The sequence below is a fragment of the Muntiacus reevesi genome, chromosome X (genome assembly GCF_963930625.1).
Source record: "Muntiacus reevesi chromosome X, mMunRee1.1, whole genome shotgun sequence".
Lineage (NCBI taxonomy): Eukaryota > Metazoa > Chordata > Mammalia > Artiodactyla > Cervidae > Muntiacus > Muntiacus reevesi.
Genome location: NC_089271.1, coordinates 123053933 through 123069534, shown reverse-complemented (window position 1 = coordinate 123069534; position 15602 = coordinate 123053933).

The window sequence follows — 15602 nt, the reverse complement described above, 5'->3', positions numbered from 1 at the left end:
TGCTAAAGACTGTCACAATAATATGGGCATACTACCATTGAAATCTCAGAGGAATTATGCTGTAACTATCAGAGTTATTTTTGCATTTCCTTGTAAAGAAGAGGATCACTACTCTTCTTTCTATCCCCAGATTCACATCAGTGTCATATGATAATGTATAACCATGTTAATGGATAATGAAAATCCTTTTAAGAATGGCTAAGAGAAGTGACTGGTAGATTTTTGATTGAAGTATAGCTGCCCCCGGACACTTTGTTCTGCTGACTATGAAAATGGGAAAAGAATCATTCACATTTCCAATGCTATCCTTTAAATAGAGTGAAAATCATTAATCCAGAAAAAAAAGCTCATTTGTACTCATTTTCAAAATCTAAATAAATGTCATTGCTTACATAATGCTATTTTTGCCTAGGTATAAGCAAAAATACTGGAAATATCAAACATATTCTGAAGATATACAATTATAAATGTATGGCAAAAACCAGTACAATATTGTAAAGTAGTTAGCCTCCAACTAATAAAAATAAATGAAAAAAATTTTTTGAGTGAACCTGTTACGCATTTGCTTTTTAAAAATTTTTTGCCATATAACACAATATTCATACATTTCCTATATTATTGTTGAATAGTGACTAAGTGATACTTGACTCTTTTGCCACCTCATGGACTGCAGCCCACCTCTGTCCATGGGACTTTCCAGGCAAGAATACTGGAGTGGATTGCCATTTCCTTCTCCAGGGGATCTTCACAACCCAGGGACTGAACCCATGTTTCCTGCATTGGCAGGTGGATTCTTCTCTTACTGTGCCACCAAGGAAGCCCTCCCTATGATATACATTTACACAAAATCTCAATAGCTATATATTCACTTGGATTCCTTCTATGTACAATTTGTTGTGAATTTGTATCATGAAAGGATGTTGAATTTCATCAAATCCTTTCTTTTGCATCTATTCAGATGACCATATTTTTTTGTCTTTTATACTCCTAATGTGGTATATTACATTTATTGATTTGCACATGTTAAACTATTCTTGTACCTTTGGGATAAATCCCACTTGGCCATGGTGTATAATCCTTTGAATGATTTATTGAATTTGGTCTACTAATATTGTTTTTAAATGCTTGCATCTATATTCACGAGGGATATCGGTCTGCTGTTTCTTTTTCTTATAGTATCCTTATATGGATTTGGTATCAGGGTAACACTGCTTCATAAAATAAATCTGGGAGTATTCTCTCCTCAAAAATTTTGGAAATATTTCAGAAGAATTAGAGTTAATTCTTTTATAAATATTTGGTAGAATTCACCAGTGAGACCATGTAGTCCTAAATTTTTCCTTGTTTGGAGCATTTTTATTACTGATTAAATCTCCTTAATTGGGTGCAGCACTTTCAAAGCATCATCTTTCAGGATTTGAAATAGCTCAACGGGAATTCCATTACCTCCACTAGCTTTGTTTGTAGTGATGCTTCCTATGGCCCACTTGACTTCACATCCCAGGATGTCTGGCTCTAGGTGCGTGTGAGTGATCACACCATCGTGATTATCTGGGTTGTGAAGGTCCTTTTTTGTATAGTTGTTCTGTGTATTCTTACCACCTTTTCTTAATATCTTCTGCTTCTGTTAGGTCCATATCATTTCTGTCCTTTATTGAGCCCATCCTTGCATGAAATGTTCTCTTGGTATCTCTAATTTTCTTGAAGAGCTCTCTAATCTTTCCCATTCTGTTTTTTTCCTTTATTTCTTTGCATTGATAACTGAGGAAGGCTTTCTTTCCTTGCTATTCTTTGGAACTCTGCATTCAAATGGTTATATCTTTCCTTTTCTCCTTTGCTTTTCAGTTCTCTTATTTTCACAGCTATTTGTGAGGCCTCCTCAGAAAACGATTTTGTCTTTTTGCATTCCTTTTCCATGAGTATGATCTTGATCCCTGTCTGCTGTACAATATCATGAACCTCCGTCCATAGTTCATCAGGCTCTCTGTCTATCAGATCTAGTCCCTTAAATCTATTTCTCACTTCCACTGTATAGTCATAAGGGATTTGATTTAGGTCATACCTGAATGGTTTAGTGGTTTTCCCAACTTTCTTCAATTTCTGTCTGAATTTGGCAATAAGGAGTTCATGATCTGAGCCACAGTCAGCTCCTGGTCTTGTTTTTGCTGACTCTATTGAGCTTCTCCATCTTTGGCTGCAAAGAACATAATCAATCTGATTTCGGTGTTGACCATCTGGTGATGTCCATGTGTAGAGTCTTCTCTTGTGTTGTTGGAAGAGCGTGTTTGCTATGACCAGCGCGTTCTCTTGGCAGAACTCTATTAGCCTTTGCCCTGCTTCATTCTGTACTCCAAGGCCAAATTTGCCTGTTACTCCAGGTGTTTCTTGACTTCCTACTTTTGCATTCCAGTCCCCTATAATGAAAAGGACATCTTTTTGGGGTGTTAGTTCTAGAAGATTTTGTAGGTCTTCATAGAACCGTTCAACTTCAGCTTCTTCAGCGTTAATTGTCGGGGCATAGACTTGGATTACCGTGATATTAAATGGTTTGCCTTGGAAACGAACAGCGATCATTCTGTTGTTTTGAGATTGCATCCAAGTACTGCATTTTGGACTCTTTTGTTGACCATGATGGCTACTCCATTTCTTCTAAGGGATTCCTGCCCACAGTAGTAGATATGATGGTCATCTGAGTTAAATCCACCCATTCCAATCCATCTTAGTTTGCTGATTCCTAGAATGTTGATGTTCACTCTTGCCATCTCATGTTTGACCACCTCCAATTTGCCTTGATTCATGGACCTAACATTCCTGGTTCCTATGCAATATTGCTCTTACAGCATCGAACCTTGCTTCTATCACCAGTCCCATTCACAACTGGGAGTTGTTTTTGCTTTGGTTCCATCCCTTCATTCTTTCTGTAGTTGTTTCTCCACTGATCTCCAGCAGCATATTGGGCACCTACCAACCTGGGGTGTTCATCTTTCAGTGTCATACCTTTTTGCCTTATCATACTGTTCTCAGGGCAAGAATACTGACGTGGTTTACCATTCCCTTCTCCAGTGGACCACATTCTGTCAGACCTCTCCATCATGACCCGTCTGTCTTGGGTGGCCCCACGTGGCATGGCTTAATTTCATTGAGTTAGACAAGACTGTGGTCCCTGTGATCAGATTGGCTAGTTGTCTGTGATTGTGGTTTCAGTCTGTCTGCCCTCTGATGCCCTCTCTTAGTGCCTATCATCTTACTTGGGTTTCTCTTACCTTGCACCTGGAGTATAGATAGAAAGAATGTAGAAAAATGGGCTATTTAGAATGCATAATAATGGACTATTTATTATTAATAATAATTTTACCAGGCATAAAAAGAAAAAAAAATCTGTCATCTGCAACAACATGCATGAAACTTGAGGTCATTATTCTAAATGAAAAAAGTCAGAAAGACAATGACAAATACTTATCTCTTATATGTAGAATGTACAAAGTTTAACTCATAGAAACAGGGGTCAGATTGGTGGTTATCCAGAGAGGGGATTGGGTAGTAGAGAAAATGGAGTAAGTTTGGTCAATGGATAGAAACCTCCAGTCATAAGATAAACAAGTTCTGGATATGTAATGTAACTAGAGTTAAATGTATTGGATATTTGAAGGTTGCTAAGAATAGATCATGAAAGCTCTCACCACAAAAATAACTGTAAGTATGTGAGGTGATGGAGGTGATAACTAATCTTTTTGCAGTACCATTTTGCAACATATACATTTATAAAATTACCACAGCATATATCTCAAACTTGTGTAATGTTCAAAGTCAATTATATCTTGATAGGTCGGGGAAATAAAAACTAATGTGCAGGTGTTCAATATGGTATTAAGAGTTTTCTAATGAATCAATAGATCATGTGATCTATAATGAATCAGATCAATAACCTCAGATATGCAGATGACACCACCCTTATGGCAGAAAGTGAAGAACTAAAGAGCCTCTTGATGAAAGTGAAAGAAGAGAGTGAAAAAGTTGGCTTGAGGTTCAACATTCAGAAAACTAAGATCATGGCATCTGGTCCCATCACTTCATGGCAAATAGATGGGGAAACAGTGGAAATACTGACAGACTTTATTTTTGGGGGCTCCCAAATCACTGAAGATGATGACGGTAGCCATGAAATTAAAAGATGCTTGCTCCTTGGAAGAAAAGTTATGACCAGCCCAGACAACACATTAAAAGGCAGAGACATTACTTTGCCAACAAAGGTCCATCTAGTCAAAGCTATGGTTTTTCCAGTAGTCATGTACAGATGTGAGAGTTGGACTATAAAGAAAGCTGAGCACTGAAGAATTGATGCTTTTGAACTGTGGTGTTGGAGAAGACTCTTGAGAGTCCCTTGGACTGCCAGGAGATCCAACCAGTCCATCCTAAAGGAAATAAGTCCTGAATATTCATTGGAAGGACTGATGCTGAAGCTGAAACTCCAATACTTTGGGCACCTGATGTGAAGAACTGACTCATTGCAAAATGCCCTGATGCTGGGAATGATTGAAGGCAGGAGGAGAAGGGGATGAAAGAGGACAAGATGGTTGGATGGGATCACTGACTCAATGGAGATGGCTTTGAGTAAACTCTAGGTGCTGGTGATGGACAGGGAGACCTGGCATGTTGCAGTCCATGGGGTTGCAAAGAGTCGGACATGACTGAGTGACTGAACTGAACTGAATGAATCATAGCACCAAAACTTCTCTTTTTCTGCTTGGCTTCCTAAACTTATTCCCAGTTCCCAATCTATGTGCCTCTTTTTTTTCCCTCCATTCTGATATAGCCATTTTAAAGCTCCTGGCCCAGAGTCTTTCGCATGTATACAACCAGGCATCCTTGGTACTAGGTTCTCCAGATATATACACTTCTTTTTCATAATGTAAGAAAAAGACAAAAAAAAAAAAAAAAAAAAAAACCCTTGTATATTTCTTGCTAGTCAAATCATACACAGTGTGTTTGTTGACCATATTTTCATAATGGATAAAGATCAAAATCCCCACTGTTATCATAATAACACACCAGGTGAATTAGACATTTTTTCAAACGCATGGAGAGAAGAAGTTTTAAAAGATTGTGCTGAACAGTACAATAGCATAGACTGTTTTCAACAATAAAAGTGAATACACCAGATGGTGGAAGAAAATTAGTTCTTAATCCACCTTGGCCCACATGGCTTTCCAACTATTATAAAATCCATCCAACTCTATCTATCTAAATATTATGCCCAATAGCTCAAAAGATGATACATTTTCTAACTTAAACTCTTGGTGGATTAATGTTCAAAAGCTCCTTATTTGGAGTCTATTATTCACTAATCTTTCTAAGCCTTACACATGCATGAGAATGAATTTTAACTGTGCATTTTATTGCCCTGATGAGAGTGGAGAAGCAAAGAAAGAAGGGCTAATTTAGCCTACTTTACTTAAAATATGGCCTTCTAGAAAAGATAAAAAGTAATTGAAAATGAAAGTTTTGAAAAGCTTCACTATATTCAGAGGATATTTCCAATGGAAAAAGGTTATAGTGTCAATATTGTACTGAATAGATTATCCATCTCGGGTGAGAAGCAGAGGAGTATATTATTTGTAGCCCAGAGGTACATTAATTGATATTGGACTCTTATGGTGGTAAGTATCCCTGTGACACTATTGCAATTAATTTGACAGTCAATAACATAGACATGGTTATGCTACTTCAACAACTTCTATATCTCAGTGGGTTAAGACAGTGAAGGCTTATTTCTCATTTGTGAGAATCCATAGGTATTTTTTTAATGGTAAAAGGGAATAGAACACTAGATTTTAAATTCTTCCAGAAAAAAAGTGATGTATATCAACCCTACTCATGTTTATTGAACCAAGCAAGCTGTATGGTCATGCCTAGCTTTAAAAGGGAGGATGGTTGGCACAAGTCCTCCTACGTGCCAGGATGAAGAGAAGACCCAAAACTGTTGATGAACCTGAATAAAGTATGTAATAATATTCTTGGAGGAAATTGCATTACAAAATGTGGCAGTTACTACGCAAATAGATTTTTACAAGAAGTGAGTGTCATGTTGCATATTTGTTAGATGTGCAGGGTAGACAGTTAAGACAGCTTTACTTTTATTCAGAATTGGTGGCAACTTACATATATGATAAAAAAAAAAAACTACTGAAGAACTCTTTTATTACCAATTTATCTTCTGACTCAATGGAAAAGAATATTCTGTCCAGACACTTCTTTGGTTATTCATTGTTTCTGTTATATCAATTATTGATAAAATTTTATTGATCATGTTTTGCTTTACAGAAAATGTCAGTTTTACATATATGCATCCTGATAGTAACCATACTAGTCATTTATTGTCTCCATTTGCAAATAGGAAGTTCTCTTATTTGCAAATAAGAAGTTCAAGTTTAGAGATGTTAACTTGTTCAACTTCTCACAGCTAGCAAGTGGTGGAACTATAATTGGAGGTGAATCCCTTCTGGCTCCAAACAGAGCATCAAATTTAATGACAGATAAAATTCAAATGACTTTCTTGGGTAAAGTAAAATAGTAAATCACTAGTACATGAACAAATGAATGGAACTCTGATGTTGTTCCTTAATAAAACTGCCATTATTACGCACCTTCCAATATAATCCAAATGCTACAATTCTCATTTCTTTTAAAATTGTTTAGTTTAGCAGCTCTTAAACATTTTGGTTCCAGTACTTACTGAAAATTATTGGAGATGCAAAAGCTTCTTGATTATATGAGTCATATTAGTGATATTGTAATATATGTTGAATGAATTACATAAAATATTTATTTAATGAACTTATTATATGTAAGCATAAAACATTTTATGAAAAATAGTTATATTTACAGAAAACGGCATTAGTGTGGGATTTTTTTGCATTTTTATAAATCTTCTTAATGTATAGTTTAATATAAGACGAGTGGATCCCCTCATCTGTATCTGCATTTAGTCTTTCATGATATGTTGATTCGGCTGAGTTATATAAAGGTAATTTGGCCTCTCACAGGCCTTGTGGATCCCCTGGAGGGAGTCAGGTAACACAGTAAGAACTATCAGTCTAGGGGAATGGCTGAAGGAAGCACATTAGTCAATGAAACAAACATTGAATCAAACATTAAGATATTGGTGGCTATACAACAATTCCATTTAATTTTTTTTCCCCATGAAAAGACCATGAGATATTCTTTGGCTAATAACGTGTGAGTAGAAAAATAGTGTACCAATACTGAGGAAAATTTAAAGTCATTCTTTGCTTTGCCTTGTTCTCTTTGACTTATCTAACAATGAACAACACTAGTCCACTTAGTTGCTGATTCAACCTACGAGACTCCATTATGTTCTTGCTAGTGATCTGAAACAGAGTCTTCTAGTGTCTTATGATGGAAGAACATTTTAAGTTTTAAAGGCACTGGGACTGGTCTTACTTGATATTATCCTACAGGCCACTAATTTTTTTTTTTTTCAGTATTGTTGTTGTTCACTATGCTTCACTTTGCAAACTTTCTGTTGATTGGGCTTTAAGTTCATCTTTTTTTTTTTTTTCAATACTACAACTCCCATTTCTTCTCCTGTGGAGTTTTCACATCACTCTTTATATATCATATATGTTCTTCCATTATAGTCATTTTTTACTGTAAAGTCCCTATAATCAATATGTTTTCTCAAGCATTTCTAAACTTCTTGACTACTAGTTCCAATATCTATGTCATATGGTTTTTCCAGTAGTCATGTATGGATGTGAAATTTGGACCATAAAGAAAAGGCTGAGAACCAAAGAATTGATGCTTTTGAACTGTGGAGTTGGAGAAGACTCTTGAGAGTCCCTTGGACTGCAAGGAGATCAAGTCAGTCAATCTTGAGGAAATCAGTCCTGAATATTCATTGGAAAGACTGATGCTGGAGTTCCAATACTTTGGCCACCTGATGCGAGGAATTGACTCATTGCGACTCATGCTGGGAAAGATTGACGGCGGGAGGAGAACTAGTGGACAGAGGATGAGATGCTTGGATGGCATCACCAATGCGATGGACATGAGTTTGAGGAGACTCCAGGAATTGGTGATAGACAGGGAAGCCTGGTGTGCTGAGTCCATGGGTTTGCAAAGAGTCAGACACGACTGAGTGACTGAACTGACTGACTGATGCGAAGAGGGGACTCATTAGAAAAGACCCTGATGGTGGGAAATATTGAAGTCAGGAGGGGAAGGGGACAGAGGATGAGATGGTTGGATGGCATCACTGACTCAATGGACAGGAATTTGAGCAAGCTCCGGGAGATGGTGAATGACATGGAAGCATGGCATGCTGCAGTCCAGGGGGTCACACAGAGTCAGACACAACTGAGCAGGTGAAAAACAACAACAGTGTCATATGTGGTTCTGCTTTTGTTGCCATTTTTTATTTCACGATTTTCTACATTTTTACAATTCTTAGGTTTTGCTTCTATGCTAGTCATTGTCTACTGAAGAACAATAGAGATTGAACTATAACATATTTGTTTGTTACCTAGAAGATGAAAACTCTTTTCTCTGTCAAGTGACTAGGGTAAGAGAATGATCATTAAAGTTCAAAAAGTGTGCCAAGCAGGCTCTAGGCTACTGTTTTAGCTAGATAGTGTTTCCTTGTGGTTTTAAATGAGGTTAGGGAGTTCTCTCATTGGCCTTAAATCCAACATACAACTTCCCCTGCTGAGAAGCTGATGTTTGATCTTGTCAGTATTTGAGTTTGTAATAAGTTCAGTGATAACTTCAGTTTTGACTTAAATTTAGATTCAACTTCAGCAAGGCCCTGGAATATAAGTATTACTAAATTGCCCAATATTATAACTTGTTTATTTGATTTCACACTTTACTCCCACTAAAATTTACTTAGCAAAATTCCCAGTATGAGATGGAGAATTGTTGAACTGCTAGACTAAGCAATTTACTCTTTTTTTTTCCAAATTATTTTTATTAGTAGGAGGCTAATTACCTTACAATATTGTAGTGGTTTTTGCCATACATTGACATGAATCAGCCATAGATTTACATGTGTTCCCCATCTTGAACCCCCCCCCCACCTCCCTCCCCATCCCATCCCTCTGGGTCATCCCAGTGCACCAGCCCCGAGCACTTCTCTCATGCCTCCAATCTGGACTGGCGATCTGTTTCACACTTGATAATATACACGTGTTTGAAAATCATTTTGATTCCAATCCATTATATCAGCATATACTGAAATCTTGGACTGTTTTTTTTTCTCTACTTGTAAACTCTCCTGACTTGCAAACTCTTTTTATATATGACATACTTACCACTTTTATACCCCTCAAACCCTTAGAACCATACTAAATGTAGAGTGTTACATAACTGAGAGACATCACTGCTATTTGGTCACATATGAAGGGCCCGGATCTCTCTGGAATTAAATTCATTAGGACATTTTTGCATCTGCTTTTCTTTCATACAGTTGAAGAAAATATGGTTAATATCTTGTCCATCATTCTTTGCTGTTAGCATGAGGCTATGACTGGAATTTCATTCTTCCACAATAGCAACCAAAATAAAAATTCACCTTACCCATTCATGTTGATGACAAAAATTTGATGAAATATTAAAACATAAAATTCAAATGTTTATCAAAAATAATACAAAATACAGCTTAAATGTATATAAAAATGATATCAAATGTAGCAAAATTGGAAACACCTTTGATTTTTTATAAATATATTTCATTACTACAATAAAATATATTATTATATAAATAAATGCCAAAAAACCTTTTCATACAATCCCGACATCACTATAATAAGTCTAACTCAAGTAAATATAAAAGGCACATTTAAACTTATAAAGGTTACACAACAAAAAATAAACAATCAAACTTTATTCTAAAGGTTGAATTTCTGAGGTCATTTCCATTAAAAATTAAGAACAACTTAGGGGTACCCTCTATGATCACTATTATTCAATATTAGTTTGGAAGATCTTACAAATGCAGTAAGAAAATACAATTAAATATTATGTATAAATATTGGAAGAGAAGAGACATAATTATGTTTGTTTGCAGATAATATGATATTTCAAGTGGAAAATCCAAAGGACTATGTAAAAAGACTATGAAAAGTAACTTGCTAGTTTATAAGATTAAAATCTAGAATAATTGTGTTTTTCTATTCATAAAAATCAGTTAAAAACTCATATGAACAGATCATCCACAATTACAAAAAGTAGCAATACAAAGATTAGATTTGACATAAAAGGTAGATGATCTGAAGAAGTAAACTATAACAGCTTATTTAAGGACACAAGATCAGAAAAACTTAAATATTCCACATTTCTGGATGAGAAAATACAATAAACTTTTCATTTCTTCCTTTCTGAACTTCTGAGAATGATTGCAAAATTAGTATGAAATAATATTTATTATAAAGGAGAAAAAAATTTAAAAAGAATAGAAATATCATATCTATAACTGAATTTTGACAAAGGAGCAAAGGCCACACAATGGGAACACAATAGAATTTTCAACAAATGGTGATAGAACAACTGCATGCAACCATTCAAAAAATGAATTGAGACACAGATCTTACATCTTTCACAAAAATTAACTCAAAATAGATCACAGTCCTAAATTTAAAATGTGAAACTATAACACTCTTAGAAGATAACATAAGAAAAACTCTAGATGGCCTTGGATGAAGTAATGACTTCTTGAAAACAAAGAAGCAAAATCTTTGGGAAAAAAATGATACACTGAACTTCATTAAAGTTTAAAATGTCTTCTCTGTGAAAGACACTGTTAAGGCAATGAAAATACAAGCCACAGACTGGGAGAAATTATTTTCAGAAGACATACCTAGTAATGGAATGTTAGGCAAAATATAAAAAAGAGCTCTTAAAACTCAACAAAATGAAAACAAAAAACTCAATTAAAAATGGGCAGAAGATTGGAACAGACATATGTCCAGTGTTCAAAGAAGATAAACAGATGATAAACTAGCATATGTAAAGATGGTTAACATGTGTCATCAGGAAATTTAAAATTAAATAACAGTGAGATAACACTATGCATCTATTAGAACATCCAAAATCCAGAACACTGACAATACCAAATGCTGGCAAGGATATGTAGCAATAGAAAATAATTAATAATAATAGTAATAATAATGGTACTAATTCATTGCAGGTGGTAATGTAAAATGGTGCACCTTTGGAAGACAGTGTGACAGTTTCTTAAAATACTAATCATACTACATGGTATGAGCTGAAAACTTATGACCACACAAATACCTGGTTGTTAATATTTAGAGCAACTTTATCCATAAGTGAAAAACCTTGAAAGCTACCAAGATGTTCTTCAATGGATGAGTGAAGAATACCACAGTGGTACATTTGTACAAAACCATATTATTCAGCACTAAAAGTAAATCAACTATCATGAAGACAAGAAGGATCTTTAATACGTATTGCTAATGAAAGAAGTTAATCTGAAAAGACTATATTCTGTGTAATTCCAGCTACATGGCATTCCATAATAGGTAAAACAATGAGGGGAGAAGAAACGTTAGTAATTCTTAAGGGTTTGCATGGAGAGAGGAAGGGATACCAAAGGGAAATGGAAGAGGTAATTTAGGATGTAGGATTAGCAGAAATAAATTACATGTGTAAAATAGATAAATAACAAGGATATACTGTATAGCATGAGTAATTATAACCATTATTTTGTAATAACATTTAATGGAGTATAATCTGCAAAAGTAATCAATATTGGAACTTCTCTGGCAATCCAGTAGTTAAGACTCTATGTTCCCAATACAAGGGGCAAGGGTTTGATCCCTGGTCAGGGAACTAGATCCTGCATAACTGTAGGGTGTGGCTTAAAAAAAAAAATCTACTCTTTTAAAAATACCGAATCTGAAGGAAAAAAAAATGCTGAATCTCTATGCTGTACACCTGAAACGCAATAGTGTAAATCAAGTATAATTTTAAAAAAGATCATACAAAGCTATAAAAATTCAAGAAAAACACACAGTTAATTAAGAAATAAGGCAGTATAATAGAAGATATAGCTCAGTTCAGTGCAGTCACTCAGTCGTGTCCGACTCTTTGCGACCCCATGAATCGCAGCATGCCAGGTCTCCCTGTCCATCACAAACTCCTGGAGTTTACTCAAACTCATGTCCATTGAGTCGGTGATGCCATCCAGACATCTCATCCTCTGTCGTCCCCTTCTCCTCCTGCCCCCAACCCCTCCCAGCATCAGAGTCCTTTCCAATGGGTCAACTCTTCGCATTAGGTGGCCAAAGTATTGGAGTTTCAGCTTCAACATCAGTCCTTCCAATGTACAGCCAGGACTGATCTCCTTTAGGACGGACAGGTTGGATCACCTTGCAGTCCAAGGGACTCTCAAAAGTCTTCTCCAACACCACAGTTCAAAAGCATCGATTTTTCGGCGCTCAGCTTTCTTCAGTCCAACTCTCACATCCATACATGACCACTGGAAAAAGCAAAGCCTTGACTAGACGGACCTTTGTTGGCAAAGTAATGTCTCTGCTTTTTAATATGCTATCTAGGTTGGTCATAACTTTTCCTCCAATGAGTAAGTGTTTTTTAATTTTATGGCTGCAATCACCATCTGCAGTGATTTTGGAGCTCAAAAAAATAAAGTCTGACACTTCTTCCACTGTTTCCCCATCTATTTGCCATGAAGTGATGGGACCAGATGCCATGATCATAGGTTTTTGAATGTTGAGCTTTAAGACAACTTTGTCACTCTCCTCTTTCACTTTCATCAAGAGGCTTTTTAGTTCCTCTTCACTTTCTGCCATAAGGGTGGTGCCATCTGCATATCTGAGGTTATTGATATTTCCCCCTGCAATCTTGATTCCAGCTTGTGCTTCTTCCAGCCTAGCATTACTCATGATGTACTCTGCATATAAGTTAAATAAGCAGGGTGACAATATACAGCCTTGATGTACTCCTTTTCCTATTTGGAACCAGTCTGTTGTTCCATGTCCAGTTCTAACTGTGGCTTCCTGACCTGCATATAGGTTTCTCAAGAGGCAGGTCAGGTGGCCTGGTATTCCCCTCTCTCTCAGAATTTTCCACAGTTTATTGTGATCCACAGAGTCAAAGGCTTTGGCATAGTCAATAAAGCAGAAATAGACGTTTTTCTGGAACTCTCTTGCTTTTTCAATGATCCAGCAGATGTTGGCAATTAGATCTCTGGTTCCTCTGCCTTTTCTAAAACCTGCTTGAACATCTGGAAGTTCACGGTTCACATATTGTTGAAGTCTGGCTTGGAGAATTTTGAGCATTACTTTACTAGCGTATGAGATGAGTACAATTGTGCAGTAGTTGAGCATTCTTTGGGATTACCTTTCTTTGGGATTGGAATGAAAACTGACCTTTTCCAGTCCTTGGCCACTGACATAGCTAGACTAGGAATTTTTGGTGATTACTGATCTATGTAGAACTGAAACTATAGCTGCATTTCAAATGCTGATTTCATTCTGATGAACTTTTCCTTTGAATTTTACAGGTGTATTAAGGATGCATGTGAAGATTTGCACTGCAGGAAAAGTGCTGTGACAAACTAAATGGTTAACAGTCAATGAATGTTTAAGTAAACTATAGTATACCAGTATAATGGAAAACAGTATGACCATTAAATATGAAAGGAAATTATGTTGTGCAGGTTCATGGAAAATCTGTAATAGCTTAAAATCAAAGAAAGGAAACAGCAATGCAATTGCAATTCTAACAATATATAATTTTTAGTAAGGAAAAATAACTCACAAATGATTGCTAGAATAGTGTGACTGTGGGAGAAAGTGAATAGGCTTTATACTATGATTAAATAAGAATGCTGTACAAAATTTTATTAGAAATACAGTTCTTTCTTTTTTCTTTTTTCCCCATTTATTTTTATTAATTGGAGGCTAATAATTTTACAATATTGTAGTGATTTTTGTCATATATTGACATGAATCAGCCATGGATTTACATGCATATATATGGAATTTAGAAAGATGGTAACGATAACGCTATATGCAAAACAGAAAAAGAGACACAGATGTACAGAGCAGAATTTTGGACTCTGTGGGAGAAGGCGAGGGTGGGAGGTTTCGAGAGAACAGCATCAAAACATGTATATTATCTATGGTGAAACAGATCACCAGCCCAGGCTGGATGCATGAGACAAGTGCTCGGGCCTGGTGCACTGGGAAGACCCAGAGGGATCGGGTGTAGAGGGAGGTGGGAGGGGGGATCGGGATGGGGAATACAGAAATACAGTTCTAAGTTGTAGATACACATAGCTGATACATATACAGATGGAAAAACAAATAAAAACCTCATATATATTCCATGTATATATGTATATGTACATGAAATATGTTTGTGTGTATATACACGCACAAAATTATTCTGTGTTGGAAACAAATAAATATGATGAAAGGGCTTATAGAGAAAAACTAAACCCACAGTTTGTAAAGATTTACATACAGTTTACTAGAACTATTTAATGCCAGACCCACCAAAAGATAGATTCTAGTATCCATATGCAACTTCTCCCACCTAAAGAATCACTTATCTTGGTACAATAATCCATATAAAGAAAAATTTACAAAATCTTAGTGACAAACATCAGTAAACAGTTATTTTTGCTCTCATATCTATGAGTCAACTGGGTGTTTCTGCTGGTTTAGAATGAATTCAACTGGTACCACTGATGCGCCTTCTGTGTTTCTCTCACACACTAACAGCAGGCAAGCCAAGACAAATTTTTGAGAGGGGAGCTGTTCATGAGGCATCATGTGATCTAGGATTGGAATGGGCACACTTCTACTTCTGCTTATTGGTCAACTCACATGTAAAACGTTAGTTGTGATATTGTTAAATAGTAGCTGCTGCTGCTGCTTAGTTGCTTCAGTTGTGTCGATCTCTTTGTGACCCTATGGACTGTAGCCTGCCAGGCTTCTTTGTCCATGGATTGTCCAGGCAAGAATACTGGAGTGAGTTGCCATCCCCTTCTCCAGGGGATCTTTCAAACCCAGGTTTCCTGCATTGCCGGCAGATTCTTTACCACTGAGCCACCAGGGAAGCCCATTAAATGGTAAGGCTTAATTTATTCAGGAATATCTTGATAGGTATAGAGATTAATGCAGTGTAGTTTTGCAGTAGGGGAGTGATACTGAACTCAGCTTTAAATACAGCAAGATTTATAGCCAAGGAGCAAATTTTGGGTGGGGGATTGGTGGCTGGAAAATTATTAAGAGAGTAGGGCAGATGCAAAGAACTGACTCACTGGAAAAGGCCCTGATGCTGGGAAAGACTGAAAGCAGGAGGAGAAGGGGATGACAGAGGATGAGATGGTTGGATGGCATCACCAACTTGATGGACATGAGTTTGAGCAAGCTCCAGGAGTTGGTGATGGACAGGGAAGCCTGGTGTGCTGCAGTCCATGGGGTTGCAGAGAGTCGGACACGACTGAGAAACTGAACTGAACTGAGGACAATTCTTACTAAACTGACCTAATAGGTGATTGCATATCTAATGGGAAAGGGTGCGGGATGAGGACACTG